Source organism: Danio rerio, chromosome 8 (assembly GCF_052040795.2).
Source record: "Danio rerio strain M-AB ecotype USA chromosome 8, GRCz13ab, whole genome shotgun sequence".
In the NCBI taxonomy this organism is placed as follows: Eukaryota; Metazoa; Chordata; class Actinopteri; order Cypriniformes; family Danionidae; genus Danio; species Danio rerio.
The window spans coordinates 23550619-23567185 of NC_141028.1; the positions used below are offsets into that span (position 1 = coordinate 23550619).

The 16567-nt window shown below is 35.0% G+C and overlaps 1 protein-coding gene and 2 long non-coding RNA genes across 4 annotated transcripts in view; 2 read left to right on the plus strand and 1 right to left on the minus strand.

The window, feature by feature from the left end:
* LOC141375626 (uncharacterized) overlaps positions 1–16567 on the minus strand; it is a 460251-nt gene that overhangs the window by 117626 nt on the left and 326058 nt on the right. The gene's annotated exons all lie outside the window — the stretch shown is intronic.
* ajap1 (adherens junctions associated protein 1) overlaps positions 1–16567 on the plus strand; it is an 85399-nt gene that overhangs the window by 24627 nt on the left and 44205 nt on the right. The gene's annotated exons all lie outside the window — the stretch shown is intronic.
* Positions 2582–6559, plus strand: LOC147842629 (uncharacterized). The gene is made up of 3 exons (XR_015497889.1): positions 2582–2993; positions 3038–4775; positions 5237–6559. It is a non-coding gene; the product is annotated as an uncharacterized LOC147842629 (long non-coding RNA).

Here is a 16567-nt window from a genome sequence, read left to right on the forward strand (position 1 = left end):
TGGGCAGGACTTTGGATTAAAAGGTGACGATGATATTTTGGAAATAACTCTGGAGTAAATACTTGCAGCTCTACTCAATACCTGGAGGAAAAAGAGTCTGAAAATGAGCTTTCTCTTTACTCCAGTACCCTCTTTGCAGAGCTGCGATTGACATTACGATCTGTGATGATTGGCCACCCATGCCTTGTCCTGACATTCTCTTCCCAGTGTTGTGCTGTTGTTATGGCGCTGTCCATGGTGCTGAAGAGAGACCTGCTGCTCATTTGATTTGAGTCTGAGCTCCAGACAGCTTCAACTGTCTGACATGTCTCTGAAACAACTCCAAGAAATGTTGTTCAGTGTAATCCCACTGCACTTTAGGAACCTTTTAGGTCTCACCTCTAAAGGTATGACACAATTTTTCTCTTTCCTTCTTTTTTTTTTTTTTTAGCTGATTCTAGGAATGGATGATATTTTGTTTGCAATACACCAGTAAAAAGTTTTGTGTGACAATTATACTGTAAATAAACCTAAAATCTGGAATCTATAGAGCTGGTTTGGTCGAGGTTGTAGAGTGCAATAAAAAAAAAAAAAAAAAAATATATATATATATATATATATATATATATATATATATATATATATATATATATATATATATATATATATATATATATATATATATATAGATATATTGTACAGTATCATGTCTGTGACACTGTTTTGAATGTTAAACCTATATCCAAACAAAGAGATTTACTGCTTACTCCAGATTTCTTCATAACATCAGTTATTGTTTGACATGACATCTCGTTGTGACCAAACACAATATAACTCAGAAAGAGGAAACATACAATTTTATAGTGTTCTATACAGTAATAAAGTCTATTTTGTTTACCATTCGTTCATTCATTCATTTTCTTTTTGGCTCAGTCCTTTTATTATTCCTGTGTCGCCACAGCGGAATGAACTGCCAACTTATCCAGCACTTGTTTTGCACAGTGTATGTCCTTCCATCTGCAACCTATTTCTGGGAAACATCCATACGCAGTCATTTACACTCATACACTATGGACAATTTAGCCAAAAAATTCACCTGTATCACATGTCTTTGGACTGTGGGGGAAACCGGAGCACCCGGAGGAAACCCACGCAAATGCAGGGAGAACATGCAAACTACATACAGAAGGTGTGGCTCGATCCAGCGACCTTCTTGCTGTGAGGCAACAGCACTACTACTGCGCCACTGTGTCGCCCTTGTTTTCCATTGCTTTATAGGCTTTTATTCTCAGGTTGGGAGCAGTTTTTAGAAACACTCAGACAAGCCTGTCTGGCGCCAACAACCATGCCACGTCCAAAGTTACTTAAATCACCTTTCTTTCCCATTCTGATGCTTGGATTGAACTGCAGCAGATCGTCTTGACCATGTCTACATGTCTAAATACCTTGAGTTGCTGCCATGTGATTGGCTGATTAGAAATTTGCGTTAACAAGCAGTTGGAGCAGGTGTACCTAATAAAGTGACCAGTAAGTGTATTGCCACAATCATGTATCATCTTGATGGTTGATCAGTTTAAGCATTTCTGTTTTCTTTCTAATTCAATTCAAATACAACTTTTATTTATACCTCACATTTAAACACAACCATCGCTGATCAAATTGCCTCACAAAGTCAGAAAACAATTTAAATAAATAACATTTAAAAAAATACTTCATTGTATTAAAACCCAAAGTGAATGCCAAAGTATACAGATGTGTCTTAAGCATTGATTTAAAAAAAGACCAACACTTTGAGCACTTCTTATCTGAGTGAGCAAGCTGTTCAATAAATTTGGAAAAATACCAGAAAAAATTGCAATAAAGTTAAGCACATATGGCCCACATACTTAGCAGATTCACAAATGCATGTTTGCAGAAATAACTATGTATCACTAGTGTGCTCAGGCATGTCTTGGAGAAAGGGTGAAGATAATCTTGCTGATTTGCTGTACTACCTAAGAGCTGTCAGCAGATTAATGTGTGAAATCTTTCCTATAGCGTGTTAATGGCAGGGCTTTGCTATGACGTCACATCTCGCTCAACGAGAGAGCAGGGATTTGTCCTTCTCCCTGGCTAAGCCTCATTACACACTCTCACATACGCAGACACCCCTGTCACATCTCTCCAGTCTGCTGCTTATGCCTCTATATGTGTAAACTTACTACAAGATCCCTTTCTCCATAGCTTCCCACTGGCCTTTTCAAAGCCAGGCAAACAACCGCTGCGTTTCAAATTGTTACTTATTTTAATTTGATTTATTTAAAGCTATTATCTTTCCTGCCATATTTAAGTTTTTTTTTACTTTGTTTTGTTAGCTTAGCTGTTTTTGCTGGTAATACTTTATTTTAACAACAACTTACTGGCATTTGTTTGCACACAGCTTTGTACCATCTCATTTTTACAAGGTGGGTCGCTAGCCCAACACTCAACCCCCACACTACCCACGGTGGCGCTACCCACTATGCAACCATGTCGTGTATATCAATTAAGAAAAATGTATATAAGCATTTAAATATCTGCTTACTAATATAACTTTTCTCTTTCATCAGATGGGTTCAGGTAGTGCCTCTGTCCTGCTGCGCGTCAGCATCACAAGCAAAATGACCATCTTGTGTCTTATGTATCAGCCAATCAGCGCAGTTGTCAAAGCAGAATTTCAAGCGCAACTCATCATTTTAAACAGAGACATGGTAAATCATGAAAAAGGAATTAAAATGTTAGGTTCAGAGAACTTAAAATAATAATTTAAAGTGTTTTGCTGCCTAATAAGTAAGTTAAACACAACTGTTTAAGTTTTGATGCCAAAACTTGGTATTTTAAGTAATGTCAAGTTATATTAGATATCGTTAGTTATGACAACAGCAGCGTCACAATGGCGCAGTCGTTAGCATGATCGCCTCACAGCAATAAGGTCACTGGTTCGAGCCAATGCTGGGTTAGTTGGCATTTCTGTGTGGAGTTTACATGTTCTCCCAGTGTTCGTGTGGGTTTCCTCTGGATTCTCCTGTTTCCCCCTCAGTTCAGAGACATGTGGTATAGGTAAATTGGCTAAGTTAAAATGGCTGTAGTGTATTTGTGTGAATGCAGGAGTGTATGGGTGTTTCTTAGTGTTGGCTTGCGGCTGGAAGGGCATCTGCTGCATAAAACATATGCTGGATAAGTTGGTTGTTCATTCCGTTATGTCGACCCCTGATTAATAGAGGGACTAAGCCGAAAAGAAAATGAATGAATGAATGAATAAATGAATGACAACAGCAGGGTTTACAGTGCAGCAATCATGTATCATGTTTTTTATTTTTTTCTTTGGTACAGCATGATGTTCAGAAGTACAACTGTTTTCACATGATATCCATTGAAATGGATAAAAAGTAACTATTAAAGGGTGCAAATTTAAAAATATATATAATTTACTCTTATTTATTGGAGCCTGAAGAACTGTGAAAATATACTTTTACATTTTTCAGAAAATTGTAACATAATTCGGCTCGAAAGGGGTTACATATGCAGAGTATGCTAAAGGACTTTTAATTTGTCAGTAACCTGGGTCAAACACTTCCTGTGAACTGTATGACATTACAATATTGGCGTGATTAAGGTCTGTTTTCTTTAAAAATCAACAATCTTCACTGTCTGATTGATAAACGCTAAGTGGGTCTAAGATTGTGCAGGAGGCACTGCATTAAAATACATTTTTCCGCGCCTGTTTCTAATGGCGTTTCTGCACTCGCCTGCTAATCCAGACGGGCACATGCATGTAAACGACTTTTCGTCTTGGTTTACACTTCAAGACTAAATGAATGCTGAAGTCTATTTAACTTATAACATTTTAATTATATTACGACATCGATGCTGTAAAAGGAACTGTAAAAAAAGGAAAAATTTATCGGTATGGGAAGAAACACTAGCTCTGCATATAGCCTATTGTTTAGGGATTCTTCCCCCCTCTTTCTAAACTTTTATTTAAAAATAATTGTTTTCAATTACATTTTGTTTTGACTGAAATATAACGAAATGACTTTGACAAGTGTGAAATTTTGCAGCAAATTGCATTATCATAGATGCCCTACGGAAATTGTATTATCATTGCAAGCTTTCACTCTTTAACTCATCTCTTTCCCTCTCTTTGAGGTGTGCACGTGTGTGTGTTGAGAGGGTGTATGTGTGTTGAGAGGGTGTATGTGTGAAGAGGGAGTCATGTTCTGTCATCATTGTGGCAGGGATATGAAATGTCAGTGCAAGGCTGTTGGAAATATCTCCCCCACAGTCACAACACACAAACACACACACACACAGCTGAGCTCTCCGCTGCTTCACTCACTCACACACATACGCACAGATCAGAGCATGTGAAACAGCCATTTACATCGTAGTGATCCAGCAGGAAGCGCTGCTCTTACACGCTCGTGTGCTAATGGGCCAGTGCGAGGATGACAGCTGCCTGTTCATTACTGCCAGTCTCTAAATATGCAATGCAAAATCCTTCCAGTTCATTTATGAACCACGTATGAAAGACCAATGCAGTCATTTTCAATGGCTGAATGTTTTGGAAATGTGATCTTGACACTATTCAGAGGTGCTTGTATAGTGTAAATTGGTACTTGAAATGTTACCAAATTTTTGATTAAGGCCTGAATCCATTTCTATATACGTGTATGTTTTTTTTACTCCTATTTCTTCCCTTTGGCCCTTGAAACAGAGTGTGAAAGTGCTTCAAATTTAGCCCTAAGAAATGGGACAACACAACAATATCTGCACACGTTAATATATACAGCTGAAGTCAGAATTATTAGCCCCCTTTTGAATTTTTTTTCTTTTTGAAATATTTTCCAAATTACGTTTAACAGAGCAAGGAATTTTTCATAGTACTGTATGTCTGATCATATTTTTTTCTTCTGGAGAAAGGTTTATTAGTTTTATTTCGGCTAGAATAAAAGCAGTGTTTAATTTAAAAAAAAAAAAATGTAAGGTCAAAATTATTAGCCCCTTTAAGCTATTTTTTCCATAGTCTACAGAACAAACCGTCGTTATACAATAACTTGCCTAATTACCACAATCTGCCTAATTAACCTAATTAAGCCTTTAAATGTCACTTTAAGCTGTATAGAAGTGTCTTGAAAAATAGCTAGTTAAATATTATTTACTGAAATGTGTTGATAAAATCTCTCTGTTAAACAGAAATTGGAGAAAAAAATAATAAACAGTTGGGCTGATGATTCAGGGGGGTTAATAATTCTGACTTCAACTATATGTTGCAGTAGTTCTTCCAGTTGCATGGCTTACAGCTTTTTTTTGTATTTATCTTCATGATATAATTGACACCTAAGTTTTCTGGTGGATCAATTTATGGTAAATATTTTTGGAACTTTTCTTTGTTTTCAGTATGAGTGTCTATGTTTCCTCAGGATTCAAACAGAATAGGACTGGTGGATAATGTAGCAATAAACATGTAACTGTATTGTGTATTTATAAAGGGGTGCCCAAATGTTTTCGTACAAAGGGCCAAAAACCCAACTTAATTGAGGCCAGTGGGCCGAAGGTAAATACAGTTGCCATGGATAATTTCCTCATTTATTTATTAATATTGCTTTATATTAACTAATACAGCTTTTGTTTAAAAATAAATAAATAAATATAAAAAACAATCTCATTTATAACAGAATGGAATTACACTAGTTGTGCCTTGATTTGCTCGCCGATGTCTTCTGCATAGTCCTCTATCCATCAAGTGACATTACTTACAGTTTTAAAAATCAGATTCATTTACAAACATTTAATTGAATTACTTCATTTCAGTTTGCTTTTTTGTAGCTCAGCAGCAAAACAAACAAACAAACAAAACAAAAAAGCCACGTTAAATCAGAAATGATGATCTCTTATGACGGCATTCGCCCCAACCATCTCCAACATTTTCACTCTCTTATCACATGGGATGGTGGGCCAAGTCAAAGGTTACATTGGGGCAACTTTGGCCCGCAGGCCCTACTTTGGGCATCTCCGATTTAAACAATCGCCATATTTATATATGCAAACACAACAAAACAACATTAATGTCATACCAGACACTGTAAAGATTATTCCCAGATGTTTCTGACAGGGTATGCGAGTGTCATTGAGTGATAGATTTGAAAATATGCTGTGAGACTATTAACCTTTTACTTCACGTACGAGTGGACGCAGCCATTGGAATCTGTTTGGCTTGATACTTCCGGTTTCATTCACCTCCATTGATTTTGACATTAAAAATTACTCTATATACTGCTTGATGTTGCAAACTGATTTTTTCTTAGAACATTATTCAACTTTGTATGTATAGTCATGAGCACATTTGGTTGTAGAGCAAGTAGTTTGACCGTTTTCTCCCATAGGCAACTGAATTGGAAGTTCAAAAACAATTGTAAAAATTGGCGCACTTACACATCGCATAATAATGTCAATACAGTAGTTGTCGGAATTTAAAAAAAAATAAAAACAAACTTTTTTTTTTACCATCAAAAAACATGAATGTCGATATTAATGTATTAAAACATATGCTTGTTGTTATAAAAAAAAGAATAATGCCAGAAAATACATTTGTGCATTTCTTTAATCAGATTTATAGGATATATCCATTCAAAACAGACACTCACCCAGCACTTTAGGTTCTCATCAGATACTCTGATCAATCAAAATCTCTCTAGAACCTGAAGCATCATATCTCCTAGACATTTAAAGGGGATAGTTCACCCAAAACCGAAGATTCTGTGATCATTTACTCACCCTTCACTTGTTCCAAACCTTTCAGACTTTCTTTCTTCTGTTGAGCACAAAGGAAGATTTTTGGAAGAAAGCTGGACCATTGACTTTCATAGTATTTCTATAGTATTATGGGAGTCAATGGTTACAGGTTTTCAGCTTCTTCTTTTTTTTTCCTCAACAGCGGAAAGGAAATCAAAAAAGTTTGAACCCACATCAGGGTGAGCAAATTTTCATTACTCGAACTATCCCTTTATGCTGAATCTGAAATCAGTCACTTTTTCACACTGACTGTTTTCTGTTTGGTGAATTCCACATAGTGCACTGCATAGGGGAAAATAATTCAGACAGTATACAGTGAATACACTTTCCATTGGGGTAAAAAAAGTATAGTTTGATGTTAGTGCCACACAGACCACTTATGCAGAATGCTATAATATAATGCAATAACAAACGCTGGCTATTTTTTTAAGGGGAAAGAACTGCTTGTTTTGCCCAGCCTTGTCATCTTGTTTAAAAAAAAATGACGTCAACACACCAAAACATAAGACACCTCAGGTCACCTTTCACCAATATATTCATTATCACAAGTGTCATTTGACCAAGTTTGGTGTTTTCACCATTACAAAACGTTATCTTTTAAAAACAGATTACCAAAGTATGCAGTGTTTGCAAATACAGATAAGTCTCCCTGCTCAATTACATTTCCATTATTTTCACTCTGCTAAGGATAAACCGACTGACTGATCCAAGGATTCAGTCGGCTGTATGAGGATCAGACTGACTCACATATAAGCTACCCGCTTATCCAAAATACAGGCAAGGAATCCATATTTATTTGCAACACTTCTCTGAAGTGTAATTCAGCTGAAAAATCGGCCCATGAGTCATATGTCAGTGAGCATTTGGCTTGCCATCAGAAAGCATCCTGTTCGGGTTTCTCAAGTTTCGTCTTGTGTCTGGAGAGTATGTGTGATGATTCGTAACGAACGAATCAGATCACAGCACTTGATTGTCTTGTGTGAAGACATTCACTCATCGGATGTGAACACAGCTGAGTAACTAGTACTGAATGTTCCTGTTTTTTCCATCAGCCATATGCTCGTCTACCAAACCTCTGATGTCATTAATAGTAACCTGCAGGGACAGTACTTACTGTAATGCCTCTGGATGTATAAGACTTGCATTTGTGCCGGTCAATACTTGCTTAAAATAAATAGGCGGAAGAAAGAAAAAAACGATGTAATGCACTGTATACTGTAATGTATGTACAGTGTGATGTAATTACATGCAGTTAAGTATAACGTACAATGTGTACACTATAATTCATTTTATCACAATATTATACTAAAGGTGAACACATTATAGTTTATGACACCTAAATTACTAAGATGAACCAATCATTTAAATTAGACCTGGAAATTTTTATTAAATTGAAGCTCAATGTGTTCGTTAAATCATGATGCTGTAGATTTTACACAAACCTGAACTCTGCACAATTATGTGTGTGTATTACAATGGAAACCTGACTATGAAAAACAATAAACAATTCTTGGTATTTGCTCATTTTCTTTTAACCCATTTCTGCTTAAGGGTGGATTGATAAGTCTATATAAGAATATACACTTGAAGTCAGAATTATTAGCCCTCCTCTTAAATGTTATACTTTTATTTTTTTTTCTGAATTTCTATTTAATGAAGAGATTTTTTTTTTTTTTTTTGTCAGGACAGCTAAACATAGTTATTTTAATAACTATATTAACCATAAAAACTGATTTATTTTATCTTTGCAATGGTGACTGTACATAATATTTTACTAGTTATTTTTCAAGATTTTAGTATTCATGCTGCTTAAAGCGATGATAAATTGGTTTAAGGATTAGCTAGGTTATTTAGCAAGGTTAATGAATTGAATTGGACTTTTGAAGTGGGGTAATAATATTGATCTTAAAATGGTTTACATAAAAAAATGATTTTATTCTAGCCAAAATAAAACAAGACTTTCTCCAGAAAAAAAATTATTTCGTACATTTATTTTCTTTTTGGCTTAGTCCCTTTTTTAATCACAGTGAAATAAACCACCAACTTATCCAGCATACATTTTACACAGCGGATGCTTTTCCAGCTGCAACCCAACACTGGGAATCAACCATACACTCCTGCATTCACACTCATACATTACAGCGAATTTAGCGTATTCAAATCACCTTTACCGCATGCCTTTAAACTGTGGGAGAAACTGGAGCATACGGAGGAAACCCACCTCAACACGGGCAGAAAATGCAAACTCCACACAGAAACAACAACTGACACAGCCAGTACTCAAACCAGTGACCTTCTTGCTGTGAGGCGATCGTGCTACCCACTGCGTCACCGTGACACCCAGAAAAATTAAATACTATAGAAAATACTATAAAAACTTATTTGCTCTGTTAAACAGCATTTGAAAAAAAATATTTGATACTTTCATATACTTTTTATTTCAGAAAAAAAGAACGTATACTATGCATAATTGTGAGATTTGAACATATTAGTTACCTCACATATTTTACATAACACATGATTTCTATTAACTAATTACTTATTTGAACATGTTGACTATCTGTTAGTACATTTAAAGCAAGTAATTGCATTTCTCTGCATGTTCTTGAATTCTTAACACAGACTTTGACCTAGATAACTTAGAGACCAAACTAATACAACAACTACATAAGTAATCAGTAATAACTAGCTTATTTGAGGAAAAATGGAGTAACCAAACAATTGAAACAATATTATTTTCGGTAACATTTTATTTTTGATGGTTCGTTTGAGTATTAGCAGACTGTCTGCTTAATATCTGTTGATACTGCTCCTTCAACAGACATTTAACTGACTATAAGGAACTTTGCAAGTACATGTCAACTTACACTAACCCAAACCTAAGAGTCTACTTATAATGAGATTTAGTTGGCATGTAGATGCAATGTAACTTACAGTAAATTCAACAAACGGACCGTCAAAATAAAGTGACCTTATTTTCTTGTAAAAAAATATATACTTTCAAATAAAGCGCTGTTTGGCTAACTAACTGATTACGAAACATTAACACTTTCTTAAAAGAAAAAGAAAAATATAGTGTTTTTGTATAATCTTTAAATAGCCTTTTCAGTATTATTAGTTATTAATCCACCAGACGTACAGTGAATTAATGGATAAATGAAGGCTTGAATGAATGAATGAATGAATGAATGAATGAATGAATGAATGAATGAATGAGGCATTTAACATATTTGATGTTGTATGACAGGGTTTTGACATCTAATTCCTGAGAGGGGCAGTACATGACTCTCTATAAGAGGGTATCATATATAGTAAGACCATTGTCATCCTGCAATCAAACTAAATAAGCAACATAATGAACCCAGATGTTGATGTAGAGAAGAACAAAGAAATGGACTGTGAAGGAAAAGAGGGAAAGTTCAAGTGGTTCAAAGAATGAGCTCTTTTCTCTGTGTTATTGGTAATAAACCTTTTTATTGTATCATTTCCCTGCTTGTTGCATCATCAAACAAGAAGTGTCTGTAAACTTTAGCTTCAGAGCGCTGGGAAAACGTGCCTCTGTAGTTACAGATTCGGAATAAATTAATAGAAGCACAGTCGATATAAGGAGCCAGGCCGTTTTTTCACATTTGAATAGGAGATACTGCAAGGATTTTTGATGACACTAGATTTTAGTCAATTGCTGATTAAATAATAAAAATAAATTTAAATTATTATTTAAAATAAATAGCATTTTAAAATTGCATTATATTATTTATTATTATTTATTTTATTTACTTTTATTATTTATTTTGTTTATTAGAATTTACTCAGTTTGCTTAAATTTATTTATATTGTATTCTCTGAAAATATGTACATTGCATTTACTATGCCTCTGATCATTTCAGAATTCACTCCTTGAAGTATGTATTTCTTTTTTTTCCTCCTACACTACCTGACAAAAGTCTTGTCATCGATCCCAGTTGTAAGAGCAACAAATAATAACTTGACTTCTAGTTGATCATTTGGAAAAGTGGCAGAAGGTGGTTTTTCAGGTAAATCATCTGTTGAACTGCATCTCAATTATCACAAATACTGCAGAACTGCATCTCAATTATCACAAATACTGCAGAAGACCTATTGGAACTTGTATGGACCCAAAATTATTACAGAAATCAGTCAAGTTTGGTGAAGGAAAAATTATGGTTTGGGTTAGATTCAGTATGGGGCATGCAGAAAGATCGGCAGAGTGGATGGCAACATCAACAGCCTAGGGTATCAAGATATTTGTGCTACCCAATACATTACAAGCCACAGGAGAAGGCAAATTCTTCAGCAGAAGAGAGCTCCTACTCATACTTCAGCTCCACATCACAATTGAAGGAAAAAATTAAGGAGGAGGCTTTGAAGATGAATCCAAAGAGTTTTGATGAACTCTGGGAGTCCTGCTAGAATGCTTCTTTGCCATTCCAGATGACGTTATTAAAAAGTTATTGTCATTGCAGAGATCAAGGCAGGATCCTATTTTATTTTGGTAAAATAATCTCGAGGCCTTCATAAAAATAATTAATCAAGAAATGATTTGTTGTTCCTAAAACTTGGATAGGCGACAAGACTTTTGTCAGGTAGTGTAGTACATCAGGCAGGTTTTGTCTTTGTTATTCATATTTCTCACATTTTGTCTGATATTACATATTGTTTATTATGTGTTTTTGAAATGTTATCTTTGCAGTTTTGGAGATTTCAGTCTTTCCACAAATCTGTCAAAGAAGAAGTTTTTTAGTCTGTTTGATAGAAAGCAGTTTTTCAAAATGGCCTGACAAGGCTTTGGTGAAACTCATCATCAGTTCAGTCAGTGTTTATAATGTTATTCCCTTTACTTTTAACAGAGCGAATATGAGCGATATTAAAATGAAAGGAGATGGTCTTATCATTTTCTTTCCGGCTCTTTACATATCACATATTTTCCATTTAACTTTTTAGGAACTCCCAATCCTCATCCTTTAACTTGCTTGTGTCAGGAAAAGTGTTCTTTTAGTGGTTTCATTTATGAAGTAAAAATATTTTTTCCCCATTATCATGAATATGTATGAGAGAAGAAATTATACATTCCCACTGAGTCTATATTTGTGTTGCTGCTAAATCTAAGCAACTAAGCACAAATCTTATGCAAGCTTGCAAACATAGTGAACATTTGCCTAATGAATATTCAAAAGGGGGAAATCTTCTTTATTCATGTACTTTATTCTTGTCTCTGTCCCTTGTAGTTTGAATTTATTGCATGCACTGTCCTATTGATTTAATTAAGCTATTCTATTTTGGATGTTGTCAATTTTACGATTTAGTAACTTTATTAGGAACATTTTCTGAAGTTGATTTGCAAGATTAGATGTTTATATGTGGATCAAAACAGCGCTTAAATTTGTTCTGTTTCCTTTGCATATACAATGACTTTTGTAAATGTGATTCAATATGGACACCAAATTGACATATGTTAATGCAATTGAATCTGGTCTTCTCCACACGAATCAGTTTAAATTTGAAAATTGATTTTTTTTTTTCATTTTGGCCTTCTTTCACCCTGATTAAAACGATTTTTTAATTAAGTGAATACTACGAAAAACAATTCATTTCTGTAATTAAATGAGCTATTTCAGGCAAGAATAAAACAAGACTACATTCAAGCTTGTAAATTAGACCTGTTTTAATGGTTTACATTTACAATGATTCTTTGGGTAACTATCCAAGTAATACAATTAAGAAAAGCTTACTTAAGTTTCTGAAAGGAGAGGTTTCTATTCTTATAAGTTAGGTTATTCTCTTGCCATGATGCCTGCTCTATGAAATGGTTGACCATATTTTACCTGTTTTAAATAATGACTGTTAAAGTAATTTAAAGAATGACTGTTTGTAATAATGGTTTACACACACAGCATTGTTGATTTACAAAAACATCAAGCAAACATAATCCTGTTACACTACTACACTTACTTTTGGTTTTATTGTAAAATTAAATAAAGAAAACGTGTTAATCAGAAATATTTTATGGCGTACTTTAAAAAATAAAGATGATTTACTGTTCAAAAATATTTTATATTGTATATGTTTTATAATTTTTTATACATTGGTCTTATACTTCATATTTTTCAAATTTTCGTAGTGTATTTATTAATTCTGGTACTTTTATTATAACCCGACATATCAACCATTTGGTAGAGGTTGATATTTATAAATTATGGGATGTGTTGAATAAAATGCATTGTGTTAATGAGAGACATTAGCAGGGCTGGAGTGAGACTTCTTTTCAGCTCTGGAGTTTCAAGCCTAGACCGGCCCACCTCAGTTCATGACTGACTATATTAAAATAACGTCATTTTCAATTCAGTTTCTAATGACACTATCACGTCTTTTTTTAAGAAAACAGCTGCTTTAGAACTTTAAATGTTTTTTTTTTTCATAAATATGAGAGCATTAAAGGGTAGCTAAATATCCAACACTATTCTTTAAAACATCACAATGTCCTTTCCTGCAATATCTGAATATATACAGTATTCTGTGCAAAATTCTTTATAGATATCCTTTATAGATATATTTCGTCACACAAAATCTAAAAATAAAATATGTACACCTATATTAGTTATCTAAACAGTATTATATGTCTTAACACTAAAAAATTAATAAATAAATAAATAATAAAAAAACAAACTCGGGTCAGCAGCCTCTAAATCGAACATACCACTGGACCACAATAGCACTGTTATGCTGGTGCGCTTGGAATAAAAAATAAGTATTGCAGTGTTATCTGCAAGCCTCTTAACCACAGTATTACTTTCTGTTGATGGCTCAATCTTTTTCCTCCCCTTTTTGGATTTCTGATCAAGTTATGTCAAATTTATTAATTTAGTTCAACTGCTTTTCATTGAGCAGGTGTAATTCATTCATTCATTCATTGTCTTGTCGGCTTTGTCCCTTTATTAATCCGGGGTCGCCACAGCGGAATGAACCGCCAACTTATCCAGCACATTTTTACGCAGCGGATGCCCTTTCAGCCGCAACCCATCTCTGGGAAAGCAGGTCTAATATTCATTAATATTAATTATTAGAAATCTTATATTCACTAAGATGCTGCTGTTTGGAACTGAATGATAGTTACACCATCATTAACCTGCAGACTGCATTTTGCTCAAGGGGCTGCGAGAAAATAAATAAAAAAGAGCGAACCTGTGGCAAAAAAAAAATTATAAAAAGAGTGAGGCTATGGTCAAATATATAAATAAATGAAAAAAGTGTGACTGCTGAGAGTGCAAGCAGCTAGGGACACCGGCCTTCGCAGCCAAAAAACGGACTGGCCCATCGGGAATTCCCCCGGTTCTCCCGATTAGCCAAGCCGGGCCTGGACATTAGGAATGTAAAGAAATGCAATACAATTGTTATTTTCTTGTGGGGCAGTTAAAGGGTTAATGTGGACGAGAAACTTTCTGAATATGATTGAAAGCTCTAGTGTAGTCACTCACTTGTTGGTGAAAGAATTATGTAAAATGACGTCCAAAATGCAAATCTTCACACAGGAATGAAAATAAATGGGACAAGGTTCATGCATCCTCATTGGCTAGTGTGGTAAAGCAAAGGCTACTGTAGGTCTCAGTTTATATTAAGAGGCATTACCTAATATGTACTTGCACTAAAATAAATTCATTAATTTATTTTCCTTTGGCTTAGTCCCTTGTTTATTAGGGGTCGCCACAGTGGAATGAACCGCCAACAATTCCGGTATATGTTTTATGCAGTGGATACCCTTCCAGCTGCAACCCGGTACTGGTAAACACCCATTAACTCTCTCATTCACACACTCACACACTATAGCCAATCTTGTTTACCTAATTCAATTATAAACTGAAGGAAACCCACACAAAAATGGGGGGAACAAAAATGTCAACTGAGCCACCGTGTCACCCAATAAAATGAATAGTCTTAATGAACAATAAAATGTAATTATTGTGTAAATGCATGTCTTTATATTATACTTAGCATGATTAAATACCTCCACGTAATTACATCTGTAATTAACTTTTTGTAATTACACCTCACTGTTGATCCTTGCTCAACCCATCATTAAAATCTTAAACTCATACCAACAAACCTTACCCTAACCATACCTGTATCCCACCTCAACACCACAAGAAGTTTTCTGCAATACATTATGAACACATCTAGTACATTGCATATATTTATTTTTTTATGCAAGTACATACTAGTTAAGGCCACATAATATAAAGTGAGACCAAAAGCTAATTTTAGAATGGAATGTGCCTTTTGTATTTTATGAATTCAGATTGGTTGCTTTAAATCTCTAAATAGAAACAAGACCTTTGCTTTTTGGATGATGTGTTGAATTACAATGCAGAATCTAAATAGGCTGCACAATGCTGAACTGACCGGAATCGTAGCTGATGCGTTATAAGTAAAGAGCAAGGAAGGGTTGTTCATGCAGAGCTGTCCTCAGTGGTTTTCCCTCTCATTCACACCCTGTCTTGTGTGGCCCTTAATTTAGCCCTCATTAATATCACATCAGCTCTTGTAAATTCTCAATGTGGCCACCCAATTTCATCAAAAAGTGGCGGATGTGTGATCTTTAATAGCACAACATTGTCTCCTTGAGTAAATACATTGATGCTCTTGACAGGAATTACATTCTAATAGAACACATTAGCACAGGGAGTGTGAGTCAGGCCCCAGGGGCCCTGCCCAATGGGATTGAAGGACCTTATTAGTGAGGTAAAATCTCTCAGATGGCTGACCAACCCAAGGTCCTGACCCAGATCAGTCAGAGCAGATCCCACAAGAACATTTCTTTCTTTCCAACAGCAAGGGAGAGAAATGTAAAGAGAAGCTAGAAGAGGGGAACTGGAGAGCACGAGGCCTCTTTTAGTGTGCTCAAGAAATTCTTCCTATTCATGAGCAGATGAAGCAGTACTCCAGCTCTTAAGTGTACTGTAGATGAAGGAGAATTTATATCCCTTTAGAATGGTAGTTTTATAAAATACACGATGTTCAAACATGAATCACATTAGACTTTGTGCATTGGACCAGTTGATTCAGACATGCTGGTTCACCACAGGGCCAGATGACTTAATAAAATCCATCACTTTTGAACTCAAAGCGATGCAAAAGTCTTTGCAAGTATGTGTGGCCATGCTTGCTCTGTTTAATCCCTTTAAATTAGCCTTTGACCGTGACCAATATTGTTGAAGGACATGAAAGATTACAGATATGCCTTGATGAAGTCTCTGGATCAATAAAAATTCTTGGCCTCCAGACATGTGTTCATATAAGGGGATGACAGCTCATTTTAGTGTGCTTGAGGAAAAGTCCAGCTATAATAAACTAAAGAAGTAGATCCAGACCGGAAATTAAAGTTTTTTTTTTACCTCTTAATTTCCTTTTTATCCGTTAATACCCTTTTAAAAAGGGTTTTTACTAGTGGTATTCAAACTGGTGTCACAAACCCTCAGGGGACCACAAGGGGGTGCTAGAAAGTCCTTGAATTGAAAGAAATTGTACAAAATTCTAAATCAAATGCTGTCATAACAAGAAAATATTGTTTTAAAATTATATTTAAATATCAGTGGGCCAATATTAGATTACTGACAGAGAAAGTTTTTAAAACATTTGGCAGATGTTTATCCAAAGCAACATACATTGCAATGCATTTTAGTTGTATTTAAGGTGTAAACCCATGACCTTGAGATTGCTAGTCCCTTAAGACCAATTCAGCTGGAGGAACATTTGTTTACAA